Source organism: Phacochoerus africanus, chromosome 9 (assembly GCF_016906955.1).
Source record: "Phacochoerus africanus isolate WHEZ1 chromosome 9, ROS_Pafr_v1, whole genome shotgun sequence".
In the NCBI taxonomy this organism is placed as follows: Eukaryota; Metazoa; Chordata; class Mammalia; order Artiodactyla; family Suidae; genus Phacochoerus; species Phacochoerus africanus.
In genome coordinates, this window is record NC_062552.1 from 77,537,320 (window position 1) to 77,550,634 (window position 13,315).

Below are 13,315 nucleotides of genomic sequence, written 5' to 3' on the forward strand. Positions count from 1 at the left end.
GTCCACGAGGCTTGGGGGAAAGCCTGAGTTGCCCAGTCTAGTGCTGATGAGGGCCTAGTTCACTGTGATGGCAAGTAAGCCACTTCACCTGTTTCCCCATTTGTGAAAGGGGGAGAGAACCTCTGCCTCCTGCTTAGCTTTCCTGTGATTGTGTTTGCTTTGGTGTTGTACAGACATGCCAAATTCTTCATAAAGATTCCAGATAGGGATGTCGCCCCACCCATGCCACTTGGTAAATCACTGGAATAACTTGGGTTGGCAAGGAGAAGCAAGGACGCCCTAGAGTTAGCTAAAAATAGTGTCTTGCCGTCTCCACTGGAAAGAAGTCCTTGTGCGTGTTAACCCCGTTTCCTCCCATCCAGGCTGAAAGCTTGAAGTGGAGACCACTTACTGACCACTCTCTGAACCACATCTACTTCAATGCGCTTAGGTCCTGCCAAGCTTGTCTCACGTTTATATGCTCTTCCTTTAATAGTTTCTTTTTTTTTCCTTGGCTGAATTTTGTGTGGGTGGTTCAGGGAAAGGGTAGACAAGCACCCTTTCTGCTTTTCAGTGGGATTTTTGAAAGAATTTGAAAATGAGAGGGCTCTCTTCCCTGGATCCTATTGCTTCTGGAATGGGAGCACGCCCGCATTTCTGAAGCAAACATGAATGGGCTGCCCTCTTCCCAAAAGTGGTGAGCCCCCTGGAACCATGTCGGGTGTTCTGACCTGAGAAGATGGCTGTCCAGGGAAGCTGCCCGCAGAGGGTGGTCTGCCTTCCTGCTTTCAGACCTTGTGTTCTGCCAAGGCTCAAAGGGGGCCCTTTTGAAGGCAGAGAGCCCCCCAGAGGGTAGGAAGGGAGAAAGAAAGCACAAGTTCAGGGACGTTGCAGTGAGAGGAGTCTGGGTGGCTTGGAGTTGACTTTTGTCCGATTACAGCCTTGCCAATGTCTCCTGGTTCTGTAATTTCCCCTCCATCAAGCTCTTTCAGAAGCTGGAAGCTGTGGAGAGGCAACAAAATGCACACGATGGTGTAACCAGAAGCCCCTGACGCCATAATGAAGGGAGAAGTGGCCATTCACTATGTGCAACAGTGATGCACTGGTGGGGCCGGGACCCCCTAGGCTCACCTGGGTGCTGGCCTAGTGAGGCAGCGGCCCACTTTATCTCAGCATGTGGTCCAGTCTGACCCAGCCCCGCTGACCCGCAGGATCTCTGGTTCATCTTTCTGGGCATTCCCTTATATTTGCATTTGAGTTTACTGAGCTGAAACTACGTGTGTGTTAATGGGAGCAGTATTTTATTGAGATGTAATTTACATACGCTGAAATGCACAAACTTTAGGCATGCAGTTGGACTCGTTTTGACATGTGTATACACCTGTGTCCATCACCCAAATCAAGATGCAGAACGTTTCTACCACCTGGAAGGTTCCCTCTTGCCCCTTTCCAGTCAGTCCTACCCCAGAGGCATCCAGTGTTCCATTTCCATCACTGGTGATTAGTTTTGCCTGTTCTTGCCCTTCATCTGTGTGGAGTCATATAGTTTGTACAGAGACTGAGTCCCTGGGGCCTGGCCTGCGTCTGATTCTTGGCATGTATGCACTGTGAGAGGAGCCTTGGATCTTAAACTACCTGGTGAGAGAGCACTGACCGCCATGGGGAAACAGGCTGTGGGTAGTGAGTTGCCCAGGGCACAAGACAGGGCAGAGTGGATTCTGGCCACCAGCCCAGGCTCCTGGATTCTGAATCCAAATCTCTCACCAGGATCCCAGGGGGCTCCTGCAGCCCCTCCCTGGGGACTCCCTTCCAGGGCTCTGTATGGGGGAGCCCGGTGATCCTGGGCAGGTAGTGCCCCCTGCTGTCTGCGGGGCAGACCCTGCACTCTCTCTCCTTGGGATGTGACAGGATCACGCGGGCCAGAGCCCAGTGCAGTAATAGTCTAAGGGTAGGGGCTCGGCTTCTGGAATGAGGTCTCTTTCCTTTTATTTTCCTCTGAAAAAGGTTTTTCCAAGCGACAGGGGCTTTCCTTCCTCAAAATAAACAGATTAAGTAAGAAGAGGCCTCTTTGGTGGAGCGCTGCTGCCCCCACGTGGGTGATTGGGGACACTACCATAGAGCAGGACTCCAAGCCCGGCGTTGTTGGGGGGTCTCAGGTTCCGGTCCTCTTTCTGGGGTTCCCCATCTCCTGGCCGCCTGAATTCTGGTGTCCTTGGTATCTGAGAGGCAGCTGTCCATCAGGGGCATTACCCAGGACTTCAACCTGGACCTGGAGTGTAGTTCTTCACTGGAGAACCAGCCCCAGCAGCTGTGGGTGGACAGATATGGCCCCTGGGGAGGATGGGCTGGAGCTAAGCCTCGAGGACCTGGCCTGTATTAAGCAAGAGTTTAATCAAGTGCGATCAAGATTTGATCTTAGGGCTTGTTAGGGCGGCGGGTCTGGGATGGGGGTGCGTCTCTGCAGTGGGGTGTGCAGCACCTCCCCGGTCTGCTCGTGGGTCTCCAGGGCCCCACCAGCCCCTCCCAGCTCCTCCCAGCTCGACGCCTTCCTGTCGCACCTGCGGTCGGGGTGGTGTAACGGCCCAGCCCTCTGGCCCCGGCACGTGGCCTGAGGCGATGCTATCTCTAAGTCGGTATTTTAAACTCTTTTTTCCAGAGGATGTGGCTTCTGTGGGAGAGCTTCAAAGGGTGCCCCATTTGCCCCTCGCGGCCGCCATGACGTCATGGAAATGGGAGGGGCCGTCCCAAGCCCCCGAACACCTGCACGGAAGTGGGAGACTTTTTCCACTTCCTGTCCTACTTCTGGCTACTGACTCAATGTCTGACCTGCTTATTAATTTCAAAATATAGCACTCCCTGTAATACTCAGAGGAAACCTTACTCATGTGTGTCTGGATGAACTGAGGCCTGAATCCCAGGTGGCCTTACCCAGAGGCAGACACTGGCCGTCGCCTTGGCTACGCAGTGTACTTATTAAAGAGGAGCAGCACCCAGTCTCCACATGGCTTGCTCCCTGCCCCCAGACCCACCCCTTCAGTTCCAAGCTCTCTTTCCTACACATTGCTCCCAGAGGTAGATTGGAGGAGTTTTAAGATGGGACACATGGGAGTTCCCTTGTGGCCAGCTGGTCAAGGATCTGGTGTTTTCACTACAGTGGCTCTGGTCACTGCTGTGGTATGGGTTTGATCCCTGGCTTGGAAACTTCCACATGCCCCTGGGCACGGCCAAGATACCAAAGATAGGACACTTGGAGAAAGTGAGGTGAACGGTAATGGGACCTTCAGCCCTGGACCTTGGTATGTTCTCTCAGTACCCAGGACACTGACTCCTGAAGCCCTGTGTGTTTTCTCAGAGTAACCATCCTCCAGCTTTTGCTCTTCCTGATGGTTCTTGACCGTTTACTCTTAGCTCTTGGCTAAATCATAAAACTGTGCTCACTGGGCCACCATGCTTATTCATCCCCACTTTCCGTTCTGTAATGTTCTCTTACTTTCTCACCACAGATATACAGCTTGGCTCCCTCCCCAGTGCCTGATGGCACTAATCACTTATTTGTTCACTTGCCAATTAAGTGTATGTGAAGCATCAGTTGTATGGCAGGCACTCTGCTAGGTGTCAAAGACACACAGATGGACAAGATACACGTCCCATCTCAAGGAGCGCACAGCTGATTTTCTTGCCGAGATGTTACTTGATAAGGTGATAACTGTTAAAGGATTTTACGTGTAACCCCAGGAGAGTTGGACTTTATGGACAAAGGAAGAAAATAAACAATCCTTTAAGACTCAGATGGCTCCTCTCCAGTGGTGGGTCATGGCAGAGGGCTTGCTCTGTTGGAAATGAATATTCCACTTAAGTGTGTCTGAAGCACATACTGGCTTGGCCTGTCCTTCTCTTAACTGGACTGTGGGTCCAGTAGTACTCAGAGGTCAGGTCTCTGCGTGATGTGTCAGAGAGTCCTTTAGAATCTTAGGCCTGAGGTCATGAAAAGGCATTTGGTCCATTCTGCCTAAAGGGTTGGCTGGTGCATAAGCCTTTTGGGGCAGTAGAGAGTCTGTCCAGAGAAATGGGTTTTATAGCTGGCCTTGGTGATACATTCTACCTGGGAGTGGCATGGCTTTCTGTCCTTGAGGCTGGCCCCTACTCATGGGGACTGGGGTTCTTCAGGACTGGGCCTTCTCAAGGACTTGATGACCCTGTCTCCAGTTTTCCTCAGCAGCCTGAACAATGCCTGGTCCCTCATTCCACTGAGGGGGTCTGCCGCAGTGGCCCTCGGCCCAGTGCTGACCTTTATAGTGGGCATAGGCTCCCTTCCTCAGGCCTCTTCACGAGTCCACTTTAATTCCCTCCCACACCCCCAGAGGGGCCTGGGCCAAACCTGAGAACAGAACGACCAAATATGAGTGGACTCTGCGCCACCCCTCAGCATAACCGCTTGCTCCTTCTCTGCCCTCTGACTGGGCTCTAAATTGTCTTTAACAGCCTCAGACTTGAGAGAAGCTTCTTGCTGGGACTGAGGAAGCCCTGGTTTGGATGGAAACTTCTCAGGGGCAGTGCTGACCCCGCTTTCCAGATAGCCTCCTACTTACCTGAGGCCGTGTCACTCTCAGCTTGGGCTGGACCTGGAAGAAGCAGGCCTTACTCCCTCCACGGGTCTGCATGGATCCCTAGACACTGCTGCCCCATCACCTCATAAGTCCTTGGGTGGCCTTAGGGGTCCAGGGACCCTGAAGCCCTGCCATCTGAGGGCCCTGGACTGGCACAACTCCTCAGGCTTCCTGGGCCTCGTTTAATCCTGGCATCCTCCAAGGTTCTTGGAGGGGGTCTGTCTTTGGCCCCTTCACTGCCTCCCAGGGTCCTTGCTCCCGTCCTCTGCCCTAAGCCCCGTGTTCCCTTCAGCCTCAGCATCTTTGCAGCCAACTCTCAGGAGCAGACCTGGCTCCCCAGCCATCCCCACATCCCTTGCCTGGACCTTTTGTATACAGACCAAAGTGAATCGCTACTTTAGGAGGGGAAAAAAAAAGGCAAACTAATTTGCCTGAAGTTTTTAACAGTTGATAAAGACTTGCTCTATTAACCCTCCCAGGGGCATTTTCATTTAATATGAGGAGAGAATGTTTTAATTAAAAGAAATTCCCGGTGGTGGAATCTCTGGCATGTGTTACACTGATGAGGAGGCAGTTTTGAGTTCCCTGCAGGTGGTACCTGCCCTCCTGTGTGTGAGAGTGATCTGCTGTGATGGCATTTACTCTGAGACCTTTCCCTTTAGTGATTTTTAAAGGCACTGGTATTTGGGCTGCATGTGAGGCAGCTCGGGGACAAATGGGGTTTCTGTGACTACCCTTGGAGATGCATGTGGTTGGTTCTTACTTCTATAGAAGCCATAGAATCAAAAATGCATGGAGCTGGGGGCAGCCTCCTGTCCTGTGTAACATAGGTTTTATTTATTTATTTATTATTATTATTTTTAGGGCTGCACCTGCGGCGTATAGAAGTTCCTAGGCTTGGGGTCAATTTGAAGCGGCAGATGCCAGTCTATACTGCAGTTTGCAGCAACACTGGATCCTTAATCCACTGAGTGAGGCCAGGGATCAAACCCATGTTCTCATGCATACTAGTCAGGTTCTTAACCTGCTGAGCCACAACGGGAACTCTGGCACAGTTTTTATAGATGATGACCCTGGAGCTCACGGAGAGGAGGGGGGGATGCCCGGGTCACCTATTGAGCTGGTGGCTCCAGCCCTGTGAAAAGAAGCAGGCCTGAGTTGTAGCTGCAAGGATTTGCATGTTTCTGGCTGTGTGGTCAGAGACACAGGTGGGCTAGGACCCCTCCTCCCTCTCCTGGGTATTGGCAAGCACTGGGTTTCTATCTTGACAGAGGTAATTGTAAGGTGGATGGCTGAGTGGTTTCTTCCTGGGGGAGTGGTGTTCGGGGGGGGGGGGGCTGTTCCTATCAATGTCTACGAGCCCAGGAAAGGTGCTCAGGCAGCAGAAGGCTCAGGAGAATTCCAGGGCCCCAGGGGACCCCATCTCTAGTCCTCCAGTTGAAAGCCTGAGCCATCTACTCTCCTTGGCCAAGTCCCAGGGCTTGAGGGGCCAGAGCACATCCCTTCCTTCCTCATGGTCATATCCAGGCTGATAGGAGTAGAAAGGCTGGCTCGGGTCGCAATCTCCTCCCTCTTCCCCCACTCCTGGGCACTCCAAGGGGGTTGGCATTGGGTTGGGACCCAGGCAGTGGAGAGGTGGGTGGTCCCCGGCCAGGAATCTGCAGGGCAAGGCACAGTTTCATTGGGAATCCAGTCTAAAAGGAAAGGCAAAGGAAGTGTTCCTTGGCAGGAGACAGTGGGTGGCCTTTTGGGGACACTTAGTGTGTGGTCCCTGTCTGCCAAATTTCAACGACCGGTCATTACCACCCATGTGCCCATGGGTGGCCCAGTGGAAGAACAGAGACCTGAGCTTTTAAGTGGGTTTGCCCGGCCCCCAGGACAGCCTTCTAAGTGGAATTTTTTAGAGGTTATTCCGGGAAGAGGTTGACTTAAGCGCTTATTGAGTTAGGCTCCCCGAACGTCACTGTGGACAAACACCTTGGTGTCTTTCTGCCCAGCCAATGATCCACAGGGAGCTGAAGACAACCCTGACCAAACCCAGTCAAACAGGAGCACAGGCTCTGTTCTTCCAAATCGCTTTTATTGACGCCGTGGCAGCAGAATACACAATGTGGCTCAGATACACAGCAGAGCAGGGCCTGGACAATGAGATAATTTCTCCCACTACTTTGGAAAAAGGAATGATAGGTATTTCTTTATGAAGACTATTTTAAAAAAATATAAACTCTGCACAACATTCCTCAGGGGCTAAGGCCCAAGAGAACCCCCAGGGATCATCCAGTGGGACGGCAGAGGCAGTCTCTGGGGAGGGGTGGGAAGTCTCCCACGGCCCCGGAGGGGCTACAACAGCCCCTGTCATCTTTGGCGGGAGTGCCAGGCAGTGTCAAGCAGCAGTGAGGGAGCAGAAGGGGTGGCAGCAGCGTTGGGAAGCTCTTCAGCATCTTGATCATAAATATCCCAATATCCAGTAGGATCCAGTTGGTGGTATCAGTGGAGGGGCCAGAGCGGTGGAGGGAGCCTTCCCTCCAGTGGGGCGGAGAGTGCAGGCACCTTGCTGCTTGGAGACTGAGGGGAGGGGCCATGAGGAGGAGCAGGGGGTGAGGGAGCGAGGGAGCGAGGGATCGGGGGGCTCTCCTGCTCTTGGTGACCTGGAATGAGGAAGAACAGAAGTCAGGCTGCATACTGAGGGGCTCCAGGACAGTTAGGGACATGATGGGGAGGCCTCTGTTTGTAGGGTTCTAGGAGCACATGGACCTGCGGTTCTTTTGGATGGAGGTGGAACAGGATGCTTCTTGTCAGTGTGGCGGCCAGGGACACGGGTGGGGCGTGAGAAGGGTATGGAGACTGTAGCCAGGATTAGGGTGTAATGTGAGTATCATATCTTCTCACGATATTGGGGTCAGAGGACCTGAGGAAAGGAATTCAGGAGCTGCCAGGAAGGGGGTTCGATAGAGGGCTCGGATATGATTGAGTCTGGGTCCCAAGTCTCTTCATTCTTCCACCCTTTAGCTGTAAGGCCCTTGATGCTACTTGGCCTCAGTTTCTTCACTTTCAAAATGAGGATAACAACTGTTCCTCATGCTTTGTAGGGGAGACATGGCTCCACCAAGGTGACTGTTGTCACCATAGCAGTGTATTCTGTTTTAGTCAAGGGTCCCAGGCCATCGCTATTAACAAGAGGAACTCCAAACAGGAGAAAAGGGGGAGTCTGGTGGACCCAGAGTGAGGATCTAAAAGCAAGAGCCTGAGGGGAGGTTCACTATCAGAGCTTGGGGACCCACCCTAAGGCCCCCACCTCCCGCTGCCTGGCTGAGACACCGCTCACCTTAGCTGGACCACAGCCGCAGTGTCATGAGCAGGTTAAACCCAACCATTTTCAGGAGGATGATGCGGAACCCCATCACTGACAGGTTTTGGAGGTTGAGGTTCATATCTGCAAAACCAAGCAGCCACAGTGGTCATGGGCATGCACCCTCAGGTCTCCATGACTCCCGTGACACTGAAAGCAGGGTGGGGATAGGGTGGGCTTCAGCCCCTGGATCTGCCTCTCTGAGCATCCGTGAACATCGCCTCAGCAACATATTTGTACTTATTTCCTCCAGGTCCAACAGCATTTAATTTCCAAAGGGAAACCATAGCTGGCCTGCCCCTTTATTTTATCTCTGAGCCCCTCAGCGGATGGGGATGGTGGGGGCTCAGAACTTACACAGGCATGCCCCGGGTCTGGCCCCTTAGCAAGAATCTAATGGCTGAACCACAAGAGGGATGACTCAGTAACGAGGTCTCAAATGGAAATGAATATTGATTGGGTCCAGGGTAGGTGGTGTGGAGGGGTGGGGATCTTTGAGCGAGGGTCGCCACCTACAGGAGTTCTGCTGCTCTTCTCAAAAGAAGGCAGTGCCCCTGGCTATGGCGGGAAAAAACGTCCTCAGGATGACTGGGTTAGCCTAGGGCTATAGGCAAGCCAGTCAGAGATTTCACAGCTGGGCCACCCAGAAGCTCCAGACAGTGGAGCCATTGAAAGGAATTCAGAGGCCGATGAGTGAGTCATTGGTCTAGCAAAACTAGACTCGTCCGCAAAGTACTTAGAGTGGGAAAGAAAATTAGAGATGGTGAGAGGAAACTGGGGATCCAAGAAAGCCCCCTGGGCAGCTCTGAGGCGGGGGCAGGGGGCTTGAATTGCTGTTCTTTTTCCTTAAACTTCATTCCTAGACCCCCACATTCCTTCCCACTATCCACCTGCTCTATCTAGTCTGGATAATTGTGGGTTCATCATCGTCCCCCCCCCCCGCCCCAAACCTGTGTGAAGCCAGATAGACCCCTCTCTTACCCGTTTCAAAGCTTTTCTCTACCAACTTGGCATCACAGGAAATTCCTGAAAAGACAAACACGTTTTTCTTAGAGTCTGGGGCGTGCCAACTGTCCCACCCCAGAGTTCCTAGGATTTTGGACTGATGAATGTCTCCAGCCTTTCCATGCTTCCTCATGGAGAGATCTGGAGGAAACATGTCACATATGGGCACCTGCTGGGATGAGCCACTGACCCCTGAAGGACCCTCACCCTGGCTTCTGGGCACCATTTCATTCACATAACAAACACTGGGTGTGCTAAGGACATGTTACAGGACACAAGGCTGGAAGGAGCCACCACACCCTGCCCTTGGGCAGGTTGAAGTCTAGAGTCCAATAGCGAGAGGGCAGACACTGTGCCAAGTGCCGCAAGGGGTATAGATGCTTCCGTGTGTTTCACAAAGTTTTGATTCCTGCACCCCAAGTTTGTTTGTTTTCTCCATCTAAGTAAGTGGCACTATCATTGACTCAGCTGCTCAGAAATAAAATCCGGCCACCTTCCTTGATCCCCTCTTCCTTCTCCCAACATGGTCCTACCGCTGAATCCCAAATAGCGTTTGGGCACTCAGCTCCCTTGCCACAACCCCATGCCGGCCTCCATCATTTCCCTGCTGCAGTGGCTTCTTTTTTTCTGCCTCCACTCTCAGCTCCTACAGTCTATTTTCCACTCAGCAGTCAGAGTGATTTTTTTTTTTTTTGGCTGCACCCACAACATGTGGAAGTTCCCTAGCCAGGGACCAAAGCCATGCCACAGCAGCGACCTGAGCCACAGCAGTGACAATGCTGGATTCTTAACCCGCTGAGCCACCAGGGAACTCCCAGTGATTTTATAGTAAATTGGATGTCATTCCCTTCATGTAGCCAATCAATAGCTTCTCATTGTACCTAGAACAGTATCTCCCTCTCGTGACAGGTGTGGCCCCGTGATCTGGCCCTTGCCTGCCTCTTCTGTCTCATTTCTTCCTGCCTATCTCCTTTCTTACTGTGCTCCTGGCTCAGGCCTCCATAGAGTCCTTTTTCTGTCCTTGTCAGGGACCTTCTTAGCCTGGAAATCTCAGCTCAAATAGCGTTTCCCCAGAAAGCCCTTCTCTGGCTTTCTCATCTGAGGGGGCTGTTTCGTCCACTCCAAATTAAAGCACATTTTACAGTTTGGAATTCTCTAGATTTCTTTCTTTTCTTTCTTTCTTTCTTTTTCTTTCTTTCTTTCTTTCTCTCCTCTCTCTCTCTTTCTTTCTTCTTTCTTTCTTTCTTTCTTCTCTTTCTTTCTTTCTTTCTTTCATTTCTTTCTTTCTTTATTTCTTTCTCTCTCTCTCTCTCTCTCTCTCTCTCTGCCTTCCTTCCTTTTTCTTTTCTCTTCTCTTTTCTTTTTCATTTTATGACCATTCCTACCAGCATATGGAAGTTTCCTGGGCCAGGGGGTCTAATCGGAACTGCAGCTGTGACCTACACCACAGCTTGCAGCAGGCAATGACAGATCCTTAACCCACTGAACTAGGACAGAGATATCCTCACAGAGACAATGTCGGGTCCTTAACCTGCTGAGCCACAATGGGAACTCCCATGGAGTTCTCTAGACTTCTGTTTGCTAATGGTGGTCTCTCCCAACCAGAACGGGGCTTGCTTGGGCAGAGCCCTCATCCGATGTGTATACTCCTTCAAGCAGCACCCGGCATGTTGTAAATGCATAATCAGTGATTGCTGAGTGAATGAATGAGGTTAGAAGCTGGGAAAGACCTTTGGCAGGAAGGGAGAAATAAAGGGAGAGCTCTTAGAGAAGTGCATCAGAGCTGGGCCTGGAGGAGCAGTAAGGGGCTGAGCAGAGGCAGGGAGGTGGGGGCTCAGAGCGGGTGAGCCTCAGGGCAGTGCCCTCTCCCTCTACCTCACCCCCTCTGCCGTTTGCCCAGGACGTTCTGTGGCCTGCTGGGATGGGGCTCCTTGGTATTCAGCAACAAGAGCAGAGGGGGTTTTGCTGACAATTGATGTGGCTGAGATCACCAATTAGAGCAGCTTTTAGATACCATGGACCCGAGCCCTGGGCCCAGTAGGCCTCTTGAACTCAGCTTAGACTGGCAATCAAGGCTGCACTCACCTGAGTTAGGATAGAATTCCTGCTGGAAGGTGCTTTGACATTCAAAATCGGTTGCTTTTGCTCCAAGCCACGAGCCCGTTGCTCTTGGAACCCACGGCCCCCATGTCTAGCACAGTTGTGTTTGAGTTGAACACAGTCCTGCTCAAGCTGAACACCGTGGGCTCTGAGTCTTTTGTTGTATTCATTTGAAAATCGGTGTATAGGCATACACTGATGTTGTTAGATTTGGGGCTTTTCAGCTGGTACACAGCGGGGGTCAGGGTTCTTGATATCTGTCGACCAAAAAAAGGACCTGGGTTAGGAAAAGCTCGTCTCCCTCCTTGCCCCAACCCAGGCCCAAGTCCAGATGCCAGTGAAGGGCAAGAGTGTGGCTCTTGCAGAGCTGACAAATCACATGATCAGGCTTTTGATGGGAAAGAACATTCTGGAAACCAGCTGCTTGCAATGGATGGGACTCAGAGATAGGCACATGATACAAGTCCTGGCCAAGAGGCCAGGCTGTCGGGGAACGCTCTCTGCCAGGCCCTGCCTGCCATTCAAGGAAACCAGAAATGCAGGGCTGCTTATGGATATTGCCCATTCTTCTTAAAAGGAACTTCTTCAAAACTTAGCCAGGACTAGTAAGCAACAACGTGGCTCTGGCAGAACAAAGCAAGCATAGAAAAGAGGCCCAGCAAAACAAACCATACGTCTTAGAATCTGGGGTGGTCTGCTGCACCCTGGGCATACGGACCTTTCAGGGCTAGGGATCGAACCCATGCCACAGCAGTGACAATGCTGGATCCTTAACCTGCTGAAGCACCAGGGAACTCCAAAAGTTTTAGACCCTAAATAAGAATACCTGAGTCCAGGCCCTGGCTCTATCAGATATAATGCCTTACACAACTCATACCAGCTCCTTAGTGTCAGGAATTTTATCTGTAACGTGGGGATGTTTCCTTATCTGCTTTCCTATATTTTATGTGAAGAAAATTATGTTTAGTAAACTGTGAAGTACTGAAATAATTTTAGTCATTGTAGCTCTTGATACTACCAGGTTATTGCTTATTGCCATGGCAACGTGCTACCAAGTAACACACAGCCAGTTTCTACTCTTTCTTCATGGCCAGGAAGCAGGAGTGGCTGGAGGCTTTTCTTTAGTGCTAAGAATGACTCTTTAGTATTTTTGTAGGATTTTTCATGCAATTCTCATTGTTTATTCTTTCAGACCTCCTGCATTTGGAGGAGGAAGCAGAGGTTTGCTGGGAGGATTAACACATTGGGGCCACCCAGAGTTTACAGCAGGGTTGGGACTAGAGCTTCCTGCCCCTGTGGTTCTCTGCTCCCACAGCTCCTCACCACGCATGCAAAATTTTTTAGACCAGCACTGACTGATGCACCCCTTTCACTGAGCCAGCCAGGGTGGCCTTGGCATTGCAGATCTCCAGCTGGGCCCCAAACCAAGGGAATCAGCCCTTGGCATGGCCTTGGGAGGCTGAGTCAAGGCAGAGCTGCCTGAGGGGGGTGGGGGCTGTCCCTGGAGCAGCAGAGCAGGAGAGGGTCCACAGTCACATGTGAGCCACATCCGAAGCTCTGGCTTCAAAGGATTCTGCCTGCTCCCACCACCAGTCTCCATCTATCTACCTGTGGCTCTGACATCACTGTGGGTTAAGGACCTATGGCCTAAATCCCATAAATTACTGGGAGGGGAGAGACTGGAAGCCATTAGCCGACATCATACCCTAGCAGGTTTGTTAGTCATCAGGGAGAATCATGGGTGGGATCAGGGTTAGGGACATGGAAGGTGTGCAGGTGCTGAGAGAATGTGGCCTCAAGAAGGCAGAGGCAATCAAACAAAAATTCTTATCATACCGTTCATAAAGAGTGCATATTAAACCACTACTAGCTATGATTTTCATCATCGTTCTGATATTGACCTGTCGGTATATTTTTTTCACTCTAGTGACCAGTAAACATTTAAAACAAAACACAACACAACAAACAAACAAAAAGAAGGCAGAGGCTAAGGTTGTCACCAGACACAGGTTGGCCTTAAAGGAGAAAGGGGGTTGCTGTACGAGTCCAGTGCCCAACTTGGAGTCCTGGTTAAACTCTCACTCCAGCCCTAGAGGTGGGTGTCAGGTCGGAGGAGGTACAGACCACACTGTCCAGTGCAATAGTCTTTAGCTTCACACGGCTATTGAAATTAAGACTAACCCGGAGTTCCTGTCATGGCGCAGTGGAAGCGAATACGACTAGGAACCATGAGGTTGCAGGTTCAATCCCTGGCCTTGCTCAGTGGGTTAAGGAT

General features: G+C 51.5%; 1 pseudogene; it reads right to left on the reverse strand.

Annotated features, from left to right (window-relative positions):
• Positions 1-6,645: 6,645 nt before the first annotated feature.
• LOC125134938 (T cell receptor alpha chain MC.7.G5-like) overlaps positions 6,646-13,315 on the reverse strand; it is a 446,151-nt pseudogene continuing 439,481 nt past the window's right edge.